The 16,216-nt window shown below is 38.1% G+C and overlaps 1 long non-coding RNA gene across 1 annotated transcript; it reads left to right on the plus strand.

Moving 5' to 3' along the window:
• The first annotated feature begins 425 nt into the window (after positions 1-425).
• Positions 426-15,908, plus strand: LOC150104893 (uncharacterized). Its single transcript, XR_016548585.1, has 2 exons — positions 426-580; positions 15,757-15,908. It is a non-coding gene; the product is annotated as an uncharacterized LOC150104893 (long non-coding RNA).
• The last annotated feature ends 308 nt before the right edge of the window (positions 15,909-16,216 follow it).

Raw genomic sequence — 16,216 nt, forward strand, 5'->3', positions numbered from 1 at the left:
AACATCAATCCCGACCACCTGTTCTGCCATTGAACACTGTGTAAAAGATGCAGTTCGTGGCATACGGGGATGGACAGCACATTGAACGGTACAACTCGTGAATAAAAATGTTATTTATGTTTGTATCGTTTTTTTCTTCTCATACTCACAGAAAATTACTGCATCTACATTTGGTTCATACAGCGCCCACCTGGTGACGAATTTCGGATATTTTTTATTTCCCTCAGATATCGCTTCAGCATAACGCATAATATATTATTATTATTATTATTATTATTATTATTATTTTATTATTATTATTATGTGACACCTCCAAGGAGTTCAAAGACTCATTGAGGGAGTGTACCTACTCTGCAAATCTCCATCTCATCATCTGCACCAATGCCAGCATGACAAGACATCTATTGTCCACCACCATCACTAGTATTTTCACAGACAATCAGAAACATCCATGCCCATGGAGGGATTAGAACCCGCAGCCTTTTGCCTGGAGAGCAAATACGCTAACCACTTGGCAAACAGGCTGGCAATGTTTTGCAGATTTGGATCACAGGGTGGCACTCAACAAGGCCTTAAACAGGTATGTTTTAATTTTGATCACCTGTATATATACGAGTATGTGTATGTGTGAAATAGTGTTAATTCTACGGTTTATTTTCTTGAGTTGGCGAGAAAAGAAATCTGCTTACTAGTACAAGCGATCGACTAACTCTGGAACCTGTCGAAAAAAAGATTAATTCTTCCAACTGGCGATTATATTTGAACTGAAAATTGTTTTTTGAGGAAATAGAGCTATGGGCGCAAATACCATCTCTAGGGCTACATAGGCCTTAATGTTTCAAGGTAAGAAGTTTGTGTTGCTCATTGATGAATCAGCTAATACTAATATGATAGAACTAATCAATAACCACTAAACTGAGTTTTTTAGGCCTACTTCCCTTATCATCGGTAGCAGTGCAATCACTTTATGATGCATCGAAGCCTGAACTGAGTAAATATGATATGAAGTTAGAAAATTGCATTGGTTTTGCAAGTGATTAGTTTGCTTTTATGGTTGAAATAACAATTCTGTGTTGCTGTGAATAACAGACGTAGCATCCAGTTGTTTGTAAATGAAGTATTTCTGTCATTCTTTGGAACTATGCATTCAACATACTCTTGGAAAACTTCCATCGAGTCTTGGATTCCTCATAACTGAGATTCCACTTTGGTTCTCAAATAGCCATTTATGTAGAGAATATAAATCTGCTTATGAAGCATTAAATGCAGAAAGTGTATCTGAAAGATTATCAAGCACTCTTTTGATTTCAGAAGGTTTCTAAGACCAAATGGCTTGGTCTTAGAAACCTTGGGCAAAGGAAAAGTAATACTTCATATTCTATTAAGTGGAAAGATTATTATTATTTTTTTATTATTTCGTGACATCTCAATGTGCCATCCCTTAAGGAGTCCAAAAACTCATTGAGGGATGGCACCTACTTAACAGCTCTTCCTCACCACCACGTAATCCGCCACGACTAGTATTTTGTATGTAAATTACGTGTTCTGAAGGCTGATTTGCCTATAATTTGAAGCCTTAGTCTTATCACCTCCTTTATGAGGCAGAACAATTTTGCCATCTTTCCACTCCTTTGGGACATGGGCTAATCTAATACTCATGTTAAAAATGTACATTAAAGCTGTTCTTAACTCCCTCAAGTCCTATAGCCATGTTGACATCAAATTTACTCAATTCCTCATATATCTCCTACTCATTCACCATCAGTGGTTCGTTCCCCATTCCCACTGCTCTCAAGTTCTGCATTATGTTACAATTGCAAAGATGGAATACTTTAACGAACTGCTCATTTACCACCTCTGGTATATCCTCCTAAGTGTTTATTATTTTCCCATTATCACTGACAAACATCACTCTTCCTTCTACTGGCCACATATAAAAAAAACTTCCTAGGATTTCTTCTAGCGTTATTTGCTAACCGCTGCTCATACCACACTTTTGCTACCCTTACTGACTCGCCTTTCCTTGTTTGCTTTTTGTACACCTCGTGTAGCTGATTATCTCATCTTGTGCCACCTCAACAATTCCTTTTTCTTCCAGATTGCATGCTCCCGCTTCTGTTATCCATTTTACACCTACCTTATTTAATTTCCTGACATTTGGACTACACTCAGTCATTGCTGCTGCCAGATAATTCCTGAGTAGAGACCAAACAGCACTGATTTCTTTCCAATGCAATTCCTCATTCCATGATATTGCTGCAAGTTGCTCCCTTAGTTTACCATAATCACCTGCCTTATAGTTCCACATATAACTCTTTTGCACAAAGGTCCTGATATGGCTGGCCACCACCTAAGTGATCACTTCATGGTAACTTTCACCAACCGGAAGAAGATGTGAAACTTCATTTGCAACAATATCTGCTGATGAGATAATCAAATCCAAGACCCTCGATCCATGTGTGGCCCCTGTTATATACTTCTTAAGGTAGTTATCCCTTAAAAACTCAAGAAATTCATTCTCTATGATCTTGATACTATCTTATCATTCCAGTCTATATTACGTACCCCACTCAGGGACAGATTGGCTATTGATTAGAATTGAAGAACATGAAGACTATATTGCATTTTTGGAATCCAACAAGTCTTGCCTTGCTTCTCACATTATTCATACTAGGCACAGAGTCCTTTGGAGCCAAGCAAAGCTTCTTCATTCCAGCAAGTTCAAATTTGATAGTTTTTAACTTGTGAAACATTACAAAACCATCCAAACATGAACCAATCAAACTGCATGCCAATATCCATGTTTTGGGAATTGATTACTATTATTGTTCATAAGGTTTTTTATTTTTAATTAAGAATTATTGTAAATTATTCTTTATCTACACAACTTTCTACCATTGTTCCTTTGAATTATAATAGTATAATATTATATATTTCAGCTGCATTGAAAAATTAGCTAATAAACATATTATTATTATTATTATTATTATTCAGGCTTTCATGGAGTCAAAAGATTCATCATGGGAGGTCATTCCTAAGAACATAAAGTCTGCCAAGACTCATCGAGGGGAGGTCCCCCCCCTAAGAAACACAAAGTCTATCATACCACTAATTAAACTCATTGACTGTTCTCGCTCTCTCACCACTCCATCAGGCAATGCATTCCACGGTTCAACCACCATCCATGCAAAGAAACCACTCCTCACCCTCTTACTCTCAGTTTCCTTTCATAACTTCCAGGGATGGCCTTTTGTCATCACTCCTTCCCGCTGTTCAACCAAGCGAAAGAACTCCCCAGTGTCAACCCTGTAACCACCTCTCAACAGTTTAAAAGTCTCAATCATATCACCTCTCCTTCTTCTATCCACCAAACTCTGCAGTCCACATTCTCTCAGCCGATCCTCATAACTATCGTTGTACAGTCCTGAAACCATCTTTGTCATCCATCTTTGTATCCTTTCCACAGTTAATTTATCCCCTTCAAATCCTGGGGACCAAATCTGAGAACAATAGTCTAAGTGTGGTCTGATCAGAGACATACAACGGAATGATAACCCTTTTATCTCTGCAGGTCAGTGTCCTTCTCGTAATTGCAGCAATTCTCTGTGTTATCTTCACCATCTTTGCGATATGTCCCCAAAATTTCAGGTTTCTATCAATCATCAACCCCAGATCGCTTGTCTCCTCTACTTCCTTCAGTATAACTCCTCCCATAGAGTATGCAGCATCTCATCGATGTGTCCCAAACCTCAAGACCTTATATTTTGCTGCATTAAACCCGACACCCCCATTCATTTGCCCATCTATCTAGCTTATTCAAATCCTCTTGCAGGGCTACCACATCTGCACTATTACTAATAATCCTTCCCAGCTTTGCATCATCTGCAAACAACTGAATATCCAGTTGCAATCCACTGGCAATGTCATTGATATAAAGATTAAACAATATAGGTCCTAGTACTGAGCCCTGTGGGACCCCGCTTGTAACCCTCTGCATCCTTGAAACTGCTCCACCATACACAACTCTCTGATACCTATCAGACAGTCAATCCTGAATCCAGTTGACCAATCTGACATCCAGACCCATGTGCTGCAACTTAAATATCAGCTTATCATGTGGCACCCTGTCAAATGCCTTTGCTAAGTCTAAGAAAATTGCAGTATATGCCTTTCCCTCATCTTATGTTCTTGTAACTTTATTATAAAAGGCTGGCATATTGTTAAAACTAGCGTGCCCTTTCACAAATCCATGTTGACTCTCACAGATAACATTAAACTCACCTGCCCAATGCTGTATACGGTCCCTCACTACTTTCTCCAAGATCTTATCAACTACTGATGACATACAAACTGGCCTATAATTAGACACTTCCAGTCTGTTACCACCCTTATGCAGTGGCACTATCTGACCTTCCTTCCATTTCCTGGGCACCTTTCCTGCAGCCAGACTTTCATTGAAAAGCCAGGTTAAAGGCACTGTCAGTTCCCTAGCACATTCTCTCAAAACTCGTGGTGAAATACCATTCAGTCCCAAAGCTTTACTGACATCCAGAGTACTCAGTATCTGAAACACACTCTCCTCCTGTACTTCTAAACCTCAAACCTTCTGAAACACACTCTCCTCCTGTACTTCTAAACCTCAAACCTGCCCTATCCCTCTAGCATTAAAATTGACTCCTTCAGGATGAAATACTCCAAGAAAGTGTTCATTGAATAATTCCACTATGTCCTCTGCATCAGTCAGTCTATTCCCATTTTTATCCCACAATATCATTCTTCCACAGTCATTTCTCCTCCTACTGGCTACAAAGCTAAAAAATTCCCTAAGATTTTCTTTTTAATCTTAGGCCAACCTTTTCTCATATTCAGTTTTGCCTTCCTTACAATACCAGTCACTCTCCTGGCCTGTGTCTTATATTCTTTGTGCATCTTCTCTTCACCTATCTCCTTATATCTCTTCCATAGCCTCTTTTTCGCATGCAATGCCTGTTTAATATTGTTTGTCATCCACTTTACTCAAAATTGTGTCCTCTTCTTCACTCGTGGTATACAACTTACCATTGCTGCTAAGAAATATTCTTTCACAATTTCTCACGCACTAATGATATCCCGGCCTTCCAATTCCTCCCTCCATGAAACTTCCCGAAGTTGACGTGTAAGACTATTATAATCACCTGCTTTATAATTCCACATAAGTTCCCGTCTCTTTGATACTCCTGCATGTCTATTCATTTTCCAAGTCAAAACCATATGGTCACTCTCTCCAACTGGTGGGAGAGATGTCATCTCACTTATTATCAACTCTTCTGATGCTATAACCAAATCCAAAACTCTTGAACCTCTTGTTCCCTCTGTCACATGTTGCCTAAGACATTTGTCCCTCAAGAATTCTAGAAATTCCATTCCCCTATTGCTACATGCATCTTCCTCTCTCCAATTTATACTGCTGTAGTTAAAATCTCCTATAACAATCATTCTTCTTGCACTTGACAAACTTAACTGTCTAAACATCTCCTGGTCCCCATCCTCTGTGCTCCTGGGTCTGTAGCGACACCCCACTAAATATCCTGTCTTGCCTACTTCTACCTCACACCACATGCTCTCAAAATCATTTGTCTCGCTTCCTTCCAAAGCCTCCACTCTTAGAGGACATAGGTCGTCACATAAAAGCAGTACCCCACCACCAATCTTTCCCCTCCTATCCTGCCGAAAAATGCTGTACCCAGTGATTTCTATTCCTGTGATTATATCCTCTTCTGTCAACCATGTCTCAGTGATCCCAATAATTTTTGGTCAGGCTGATGCTATCTATGTCACCAATTCCTCTCCCTTATTCTGAATACTCCTGGCATTAGTATAAAGCATATAAATGCCATTGTTTCTATACCCAGCATTATCCCCTCTAGACTCCACCGGGCTAAGTGTTACCTGATGTCGTCTCCCTTCTCCCAAGTATCCATTCCCACAAGAGGCCACCCCTGCTATCATCGTCCCTGGGACACACTGACTCGTTCAGAACAGCAATCCCTCCAGATGCCAGCGTTCTTCCTCATTCAAATGTAAGCGGTCTCTCGCATACAATTCCTCTCTTTCCTCAAACGCACTCCGAGCATCCACTTGTACCAGTCCTCTCTCGTGACACATTCTAGCTATTATGTCATTCAATATTACTACTCTTCTGCTCAGCTTGTCATTATCATATCTAGGCAACACGCACACTATTTTTCCTCTCTCTGTCTTCTTCCGTACAGCCGCAAGCAAAAATCACATATCTCTCACTGCCCAACTTACATTACCACTCAAGTCATTTATTCTTACCATCACAATCATCTCATCCATTGTTTCACCTCTCTTAATTGCCATAGCCACCCTTTCTATTGTTCCTCCTGTCAAACACTCCTCACACATCCTCTCTTGAACACCACAGATCATTGAGTCCCCATACATTATACCTCTTACCATTCCCTCTCTCCTATTGTTTCCATTCTCCTCTTCTTTCATTCCCATAGGTCTCTCTCATTCCCTCTTCTCTACTGCTATTCTCTCTTCTAGCATTCCCATACCTCTCTCTCCTACAGTTTCCATTCTCTCCTCTTCTAGCACTCTGTTTATGCCAGGAGAGGTTTGATGCGAAGGCGATTCCAAGAAGCAAGATCTCAAACTGTCTGGAAATTTGGGAATCATCAAAAAGGATACTGGGAAAATATGGTTCTTTTTTATGGGAAATAGTACAGAACTAGGTTTTATTAGTGTTGAAATTTATGAGGTTATCTGAACACCATTGTAGAATGGCTTGGAGATCAGAGTTGAGGGTAGTGGTGGTTGATGTTCTGTAGGTTGAGGTGAGTTGTGTAGGGTAAGGTTTATCAAATGCAAGCGAGGAGTGTAGTGTGTTGTCGTCTGCAAAACTGTGTATTGGGTTGGAGGTCAATTGCAGTAGGTCATTGATATATAGCAGGAAGAGGGTTGGTGAGAGGGCAGAACCTTGTGGGACTCCAGCATTAATTAAGTGGTGAGAGGATAGGGAGCCGTCCACCATCACACACACACAGTGTGTGTCCAGACAGAAAGCTGATAATCCTACTACAGAAGTTCTGGATCAGACATGATGGTAGTTTGCCTAGTAGGCTTTTGTGCCAGACCCGATCAAAGAATTTGGAGATATCTAGTGCAACCACTTGAGATTTGCCAAACCTCTCCATAGCATTTGTCCAAAGATGGGTGACATACGTGAATAGATCTCCTGTTGATCAGCAGTGGTGGAATCCATACCGGTGGTCATTTATTTGGTGAGTATCTTCTAGATAGTATAGAGTTGGAAATTGATTATTTTTCCCATTACTTTTGACAGGACTGAGGTAAGCGAGATAGGGCAGAAAATGGATGGCAGTGACTTGTCGCCCTTCTTGGGAATGGGCTGAATATAGGCCAATTTCCAGTTTGTGGGATAGATTCCAGTGCAGTAAGAGAGTATATATAGGTGACATAGGATAGGGGTCAGTTCTGGAGCACGAACTTTCAGAACAATTGGGGGAATGCCATCAGGGCCAGGGAGACTTTTTTGTGTCTTATTTGGACAGTATTTTTCTGATCTCATCCTGACAAAAGGATATGGGGGGGGCATTGTATGTTGGGTGTTTGGAATGGTTGGGGGGACATTTACCATCGTCATTTATGCATGCATTTGAAGCAAAGTATGAAGTCAGAAGATTTGCTTTATCTGTGGGTGATGATGCAGTAGAGCCATCTGGGTATGATAGGGGTGGGAAGTGTTGGACAGAAGTTACAGCCAATTGCTTTGTTGAGAGACCAAAAGGCTCGGCTGCCTTTTGGAGAGGCTGCTAGCTTCCTGCTTTTTGCTCTTTCGAACTCTGTTTTGAAAGCATTGATTGTTTTTTTGCATCTATTACGGGCTTCGGTGTAAGCTTTGAAGGAGGATGAGGTTCTTGATTTCAGCCAGTTGTGGTATGTCTAGTATTTCATCTCTACAGCCTTGGCACATCTTTTGTGCTGTGTGGAATGTATGTATTCATGCCAGTGAGGATTACTTTGGTAATAAGCTTGGTGCATATGTTTGGATTAGAAGGCCGGAAACCACAACTTCTATGCCAACCATGGGAATTGTGGCATAGAAGTTGTGGGTGCTGTCCCACTTGGCACTGTTATAGTGCCAAACTACTCTTGTATGGGAGTGTCTGTGTAAACATTGTTGCATGGGGGGAGGAGATGAGCACTAGGTTGTGGTGTCAAAATTGCCCGGGGGAGGGGCTCACTTCTTTCACTGTGTATTTGGAGAGGTCATTGGTGAGGAAGAGATCTAGGGTGTTTGGGGAGTGGTTTGGATTATCTGGACAAATTGTCCAGATGCCAACCAGAATACCAGAATTGTGTAAGGTCGTTAGTGATGGCAAATGTTTCAGCATCTTTTCCTGCAAGATCTGTACAACTGGAGAAAGAAGCTAGATGAAATATATTGGAATTTTTGAATAAAATTCTAATTTTTGTTACATGTGTAAGCCATGACAGTTGTTTTAATATATCTAGTGCACATATTCCATTAAAACTATTCCCTCACACAGGATTAGATGGAAGAAAAGCAGTGTGCTATATAGAAGTCATTACAAGCCAGAAAAACTATTTTTATAGACACTAATGACTATGAAGCATTCTTCTAACCTCAGCATGTATAAATGCATTAATCTGCCAAAAGATTTGGGAGAAAGTCATCTTCAGATCGACCCACACTGTAATCTATGTGATACATTACATAACAACAACCTGTTATGTATATGTGCATTATATTTACATTAATTAGTACAGTTGGTAATAATGATACTATTATCTAGAAAGACCTTGATTGAAATCCAATCCAGGAGGGGACATTCAATTATTCAGTACATATAGAGAAGGTAGACTGTGGACAAGGTGCATCGCACCATGTAACGAGTCATATGTTTGTAGACAGTATAAATTGAGGAATATGATGCTCACAAGTCAGTGCAACTGTGTCTGGATGAAATGGCTGCAAGAAGGGAACTGAGGAAGTTTGAAAGAGTGTTGTGACAGGATGCCATGTTGCAGGCATATCTGTTTGGCAAAGTGTTGACAAATTAGACCATCACCAGTCAACAATCAGTGATACCATACTGACATGGAAGCACAGGGAGTCAATTGCAAGTGCTACCTGCAGTGGATGACCCATCATACTCACTGAAGATGACTGTAGGGTGCTACGAAGGATAATATGTAAAAACTGCCATTCTTCAGCTGACATTTTGAATGTGGAGTTCCGGGCATTGACTGGAATATGAATCTGCACAAAAACAATCAGAACTGGCTCGCAACATGGATCCCATGGTAGGACCACAATATGCAAGCCCAACATTACCAGAACCAACATGTACCCTCGTCTTCAATGGTGAAAAGCGCATGAACAGTGGGATATGGAAGCTAGGAAAGCTACATTATAGAGCGACAAATCACGCTACATCCTCTACTGAACAGATGTAGGCGTGGATGTCATGGAAGCCTGGCGAACATCTCTTACCAGAGTGCATAACCCCAACTATGAAATTCGCTGGTGGGGATGATGATATGGTACCCTTTTTCCTGGTTTGGCCTCAGACCTCTGTGGTGCAACGAACATTAAACTCCGAGAGATATCTGAACATTCTAGATAATGCAATGCTTCCTATTTTGTGCCATTTCTCTGGATTTGATCATTTTTTTTTTCACTGTATCATAAGGCTGCTGTAACCATGGTTTGTAGGTAGGAACATCACCAACCACACTTGACTGGACTCCATAGAGTCCTGATCTCAACCATATTGAGCATCTGTGGGGGATGAACTGAAGCACCATATGAGACCAGTTAATTCATCTTTAGCTGAAAAGTCATTATTCTTCTCAGCCAATATGGGATTAGGACCTAGATCTAATGAGATTCATTCATGAACTTTATTGCTATGTGCTTCTGTTCTGGATTCCATGCACTTGTTCTTTCTCTCCATACTTTATTATTATTATTTTTTTAATAATATTAATTTAAGACTGGCTATTTACCTGTTTCCAAGAGGTAAACTAAAGGAGCTCTGCTACTTAATCCTTTAAGGAAATAAAATGTGTTATAGGATTTTTTAAAAAAAAATTAGAATTAAATAATTCAACTGAAAATGAATAGTTTCATCAATTTTAATTCAGAGGTGTGAATAATTTGTTTTTTCATAAATATGAATTACGGGTTATTGCGATGAAAAACACATACTAAAAATGTAAAGGTTTTTAATTGCAACTTTCTTCTGTACAGTTACAAACTAAAATCATGAGAGAATTATTGGCTTTATACAGCAGCAGTAGTCTAACACTACATCATGTGATAACAATAATTCACAAATCACACATTACAATATTTTAATTTGCATTGCATATTTGCAGGCAAGAAGTAGTACACATAATACACATTTATTAACAAGAGTTCAGATTATTATCCATTATCTTTTATTTTTCCCTGAGATATTGCTTATTTACAAAACACACTAGTACAGTCACACATACACAAATTTGCTATCACTTGCAGATAAGCAATTTTTACAGATTTTTTTTTATTGTGTTAATAACATTACAATAAAACTTTACATACATGATACTATCTGCTTAAAAAAGTAAATATTAAAATAGCTTCTTCCTCTGACATAACATTTTGTGTATACAATTTTATATGCTGAGATTACCACATTTACTTAAATAATAGTATCTTCCAACCTAGGGTTAACCCCAATTACCAGAAGGGGAAAAAAAAAGTTGAGAAGGACATTTTAATTAACTGTATGAAAATTTATCAAAAAATAAATAGTACTTTCAAAATGTTGTGCAATAAATGGTCAGAAGAGAGGTAGAAAGCAGCAAAATAAAGGTCAGATACTTTGTTTTTACAAATAATTTGCTCCTTCATTAATATCAAATATTGCAACATGTATAAAATTTATTATTATTTTTTTTTTAAACATGGAGTTCAATTTTTAATCTGCAGCCATCATGAAATACTTCTGGAAGGTGGTCAAATTTCTAGTCAAAATATAACTCAGTAATATGCCACTGACCTAGTTGTTCAACAGAAGTACTGCAAATGAACATGTCCTTAAGGAAATGCATGTGGATAGTGCAAAAACAGATGCATCAAACTATTCATCAATTTGTATTTCTTCTGTGGTTGTTTTAATGACATATTAGTAAAGTGCTGCTATACAGAATTAAATAGATCAAGATGAGATTGTTAATGAAGGTGAGCAGGTATTTGTTCAAGGATAGTCCTGTTTATTATAATATGTAACCAGATTACTGAAGTAACAAGAGTAACCAATGAGGGACATGTATACACTGATTTTTATGGCTTTTGCAAATGCATTCAACAGGCTGTTGCATGATAAGTTGATATTTAAATTGCAACAAATGGGGTTCAGCATTAGGGTAATGAGAAAGTGGATTGACAGCTGGCTTCTGATAGATTTGAAATTTTATGGGAAAGCAGTAAAGAGAGGATAAGGAAGATAACAAGTGGTCTCGGAACTCAAACCATTTACTAAATGACCTTTATGTCAATGATTTTGTAAATGAATGCAAGAAGATTTCTGTTGCAGATAATGCAAAACTGGAGAGGTAAATTGCAAATAGCGCTGATGTAGGCGGATGAGCACATCGTTTTTTTTTTTTTTTTTTTTTTTTTCATGAGAACAACCTGATCTTGTCACTTGAATTTCAAGACAAAGAAACTTTATAAAGCATGGTTATTTATTTTATTTTTTTGGGGGGGGGGGGAGAGGGCATAACAAATCAGCTATGTATGAATGAAAGTGAAGAATCTGCATAGTTGATAGATAGTTGAGGGAGATATGATTAACATATATAATTATAGAAAGGTAGTTAACAAATAGATACTGGGGAAATTTTCCAAAAAGGGGAACTATTCTACTGGTGCATCATAGCTAAATGCTTAATGCTAAATTAATTTTGGATTAGACATAAAACAAAAGCAAACAGAGGAAAGAAAAATTTAGGATCAGACTCTCCACCTTTGTTCAGAAGATAAACTTTCAGCAGTGTTTTAAAATAGGTGCGTTACAAAATTCTGAGAAGAAAGAACTACTACTAACATCAGTGAAGGCAGTGGCCCTTCCCTTAATGCATAACATTAGACATATCCACAAGGAGATGTTTTTTGCATTATGGGAGATACTGAGATAGGAGTGTTGGTAGCTTGCTCCACCTTTGCAAGGAGTTGCCCGGTGTTGTACCACCTTACCCCAGTCCTGAAGATACTTTCAGGCACAAACTTTGTTTGCTCACACTTGGATAAAGAATTAAACTAAATTTATTATAGTCTAACCAAGTGAAAAATAAACTTTCAACATCTTTCTCTAAATCCAGAGTAATTTATTAAAAAGGTGGCACACCGTTTGGCAACTCCTATAGGTAGAGATGACCTTGCTAATGCTTCTTCCTGGTATCTCCACTTGGGCCTGGCTCCCACTGAAGAGACTCAATAAAGGTCAAAACTTGTCTGGGTAGTGGCCCATCCCTTAATGCATAACATTAGACATATCCACAAGGTGATGTGTTTTGCATAATGGGAGATACTGAGATAGGAGTAATGTTAGCTTGCTCCACCTTTGCAACGAGTTGCCCAGTGTTGTACCACCTTACCCCAGTCCTGAAGATACTTTCAGGTGCAAACTTTGTTTGCTCACACTTGGATAAAGGATTAAACTAAATTTATTATCAGTAAAGGTAGTTAGAACATGACCATGTAAAATTCTAGATGCCTCCCACAGGTTGCAAGCATCTTTACCAGGACAATGATACCTCCCAAGACTACTCATCTTGAAACAGCACTACATTCCCTGTGAACAATATTCTAAGCAGAACTAGATCAACCTATTACTGCAGCCAAATTATAACATACAAATACTGCTGCAATACAAAAGCACTTGGATCAGATGTATTTGTCAGAGAAACTGGACAAACAGTGAAAAGTCAACTAAGTAACAAATTCAAGCAACCAAATCTGTGCACAATAATCCATATGAGGCCTGATCAAGGCCATATACAATGGAACCATAACCTCTCTGTTTCTGCTTATCAGGGTTTCTCCACATCATTGCCATTATTCGATGTGATGTCTTCACAACTCGTGCAATGTGGCCCCTGAATTTCAGATCCTTGTCCACCATCACTCCTAGATCTCTCATCTCCTCTACTTCCTTTAAAGTTTCCCCACCAAGTATATACTTTGCATTCCATTGTTGCTTACCAAATCTCAAAACCTTACATTTTGCAACACTGAACTGATATTTCCATTTACCTGCCAATTTATGCAATCTGTTCAAGTCCTCTTGTAATACAATAACATCTGCTTGACTCTGCATTGCTCTCCCCAGTTTTGCATCATCTGCAAACAGCTGCATATTACTAGTTAAACCCATCCCAATATCATTACATACAAACTGAACAACAATAGTTCCAAAACTGACCCCTGCAATACACTACTAATAAATTATGAGACATATGGGATAGCCTGGTTTATGTACCTTTATTTATCTTGAAATAGTGGGTAGACTGTTAGTACAAGAAGGGATTTTTTTTTTCAAATTAATATGTTAAATTAATACTCTATAATAATAATAAAAATATATTATTATTATTATTATTATTTAAATTAAGGGGATATTTAATCCCACATTATTTCAAAGCTGAAATAATGTGGGATTAATCAAAGAGAAAATGTAGAAATCAAAGAGTTTCATGCCGAATATAGCAAACTATAAAAGTTCGGCGAGTCCAAGCGTGAGCAAACGCCTGGGTGGTACAATACCGGGCAACTCATTGTAAAGGTGGATAAAGCTAGGATCGCTACTCTTAGTATTTGCCCTCATGTAAAACTCATCCCCTAGGAGATGTATGTTGTTTTACATTAAGGAAGCTAGGTCACGGTAATATGTGGGATTAAATATCCCCTTAATTTAAAGAATTTTGACATCGCCAAAGTGAAGCCTTTTGGCTCTTTAATTCATTAATTATTATTATTATTATTATTATTTGACACCTCCAGGGAGTTCAAGGACTCACCAAGGAGGGCACCTGCTCTACAACTCTTTCTCCACCATTCAATCACCAACTGACCACAACTACACCAATGCCATCTACCGCTGACCACCACTGGTATTTCCACAGACAATCACAAACATCCATGCCCATGGTGGGATTTGAACCTGCAGCCTTTTGGTTGGAGAGCTATCCACTTGGCCAGCCAAGCTGACTAATAATAATAATAATAATAATATATATTATTATTATCATCACATCCTCTATGGCAGTGTTTCTCAATGTGAGCGTACACCCCACAGGGGAACAATTTGAATATTTGGGGGGCAATTAGAAAATGTACATGTACATATTTATATTATACTTTTCAGAACTTGGCTGACTATTATGCTAGAGGGGGGGCATCAAAATCTTTGAGACGTTGAGGTGGAGCATGATCCAAAAAACGTTGAGAAACACTGCTCTATGGAGTCAGCACATTTTTCAAATAAGTGGTGTGTTGTAGGATTCTGTTTTGGGGCCATTGTTGTTTAAATTGTATATTAATAATATTGGAATGGGCTTAACTGGAGATATGCAATTGTTTGCAGATGATGCAAAATTGGAGAGAACAATACAGAGTCAAGTAGATGTTGTTGCCATACAGAAGAACATGAATAGATTATACGACTGGGCAAGTGAACTGAACTATAAGTTCAATATTGCAAAGTGTACAGTTCTGAAATTTGATAAGCAACCATAGATTGCCAAATATACACTTGGTGGGGAAATTTTGAAGGAGGTAGAGGAGATGAGAGAGATCTGGGAGTGGTGGCAGATAAGTACCTGAAGTTCAGAAGCCATGTTACACAAGTTGTGAAGTCATCATATGAAATTCTGGCAATGCATTGATGTGCAGAATTAGTCACCTAGTTTTCATAGTGATGAGAATATATCAGAAAATATTCAGATAAGATTCATTAGGGTGGTAACTGGTCTTTGGAATATGTAATATGAAAACAGGTTCAGGGAATGCAATTTGTGAAGCCTCATATGAAGAGAAGAGAGGAGAGGAGATATGATTGAGGCATATAAAATGATCAGGGATTGTTACCAGGTTAATGTGAAATAAATTTTTCACAGAAGGGAAGAAGAAGAAGAACCCATCCCTGGAAACTGTATAAGGAGGGTGTGAGCAAAGGAGTGAGGAGCAGGTTCTTTGCATGGAGAGTGGTGAATGCATTTTCTGAGAGAATGGTGAGTGCAGACACATTGAATGAGTTTAAAGCACAGGTTGACGAGGTTTTTGTATGACAGTGTTCACCTCCTGCAATGAGCCTTTTGATTCTATGGAAGTTTGGCATTAATAATAAAGCCAGACCTCCATCGAATAGTAAATTTACTTGGCCTCATTCTATTTTCACTGCAAAATTTTCATTTTCATATGATTTTCTAGTATTCCATCTTTATAGGAAATGTGTATTTCCTCTAAAGATAAATACATATTTCATATGAAATATGCATTTCACTTGAAGTTGTATTATACGATGTGTATGAATAAAACATTAAATACATAAAATGATCACAACTGTTTAAAATTTGTTTGAATTAGTTATGTTTGCTATGAATGTAATCTGTAAATACAATCCCTATGGTAAAGTTTTTTTTTTTATTTGAAAGGTCAACCTGAAGGAACCTTTCTACTGACTGTAAGGTAACCAAAGGTGACAAAGACATTTATTTCAGTGAGGGGGACAAAAAATGAAGCTACAACACAAATTCCAAAGGCCTGGTTTTGGTAGAGAGAACAAATAAAATAGTGGAATATGAAAGTGTTGTATTATTGTTTTCTTAGGAATCTTCACAAGTCAAAAACTCATTGTATGAGATGTTTACTACCATTATTCACACATTATAATATTGGTCCTCAAACTCATTTACCAATGAATTCGCAACAGCTCTGTATGAATAGTGATAAGGAATGAAGTGAGAAGTAGTATAACAGGTAAATTATAATAGACAAATTATATTCTTATTTTAATTCTATAACCCAAGCATAAGTAACCAAAGGCTGTTAACTTCACATCCTCTATACAAGTAGCCTAGTTATGAAGATATTTCATTGTTTGCTTACAATTTG

This window comes from Typopeltis vanoorti, chromosome 7, assembly GCF_054136105.1.
Source record: "Typopeltis vanoorti isolate ZY-2024b chromosome 7, IOZ_Tvanoo_1.0, whole genome shotgun sequence".
NCBI lineage: Eukaryota > Metazoa > Arthropoda > Arachnida > Uropygi > Thelyphonidae > Typopeltis > Typopeltis vanoorti.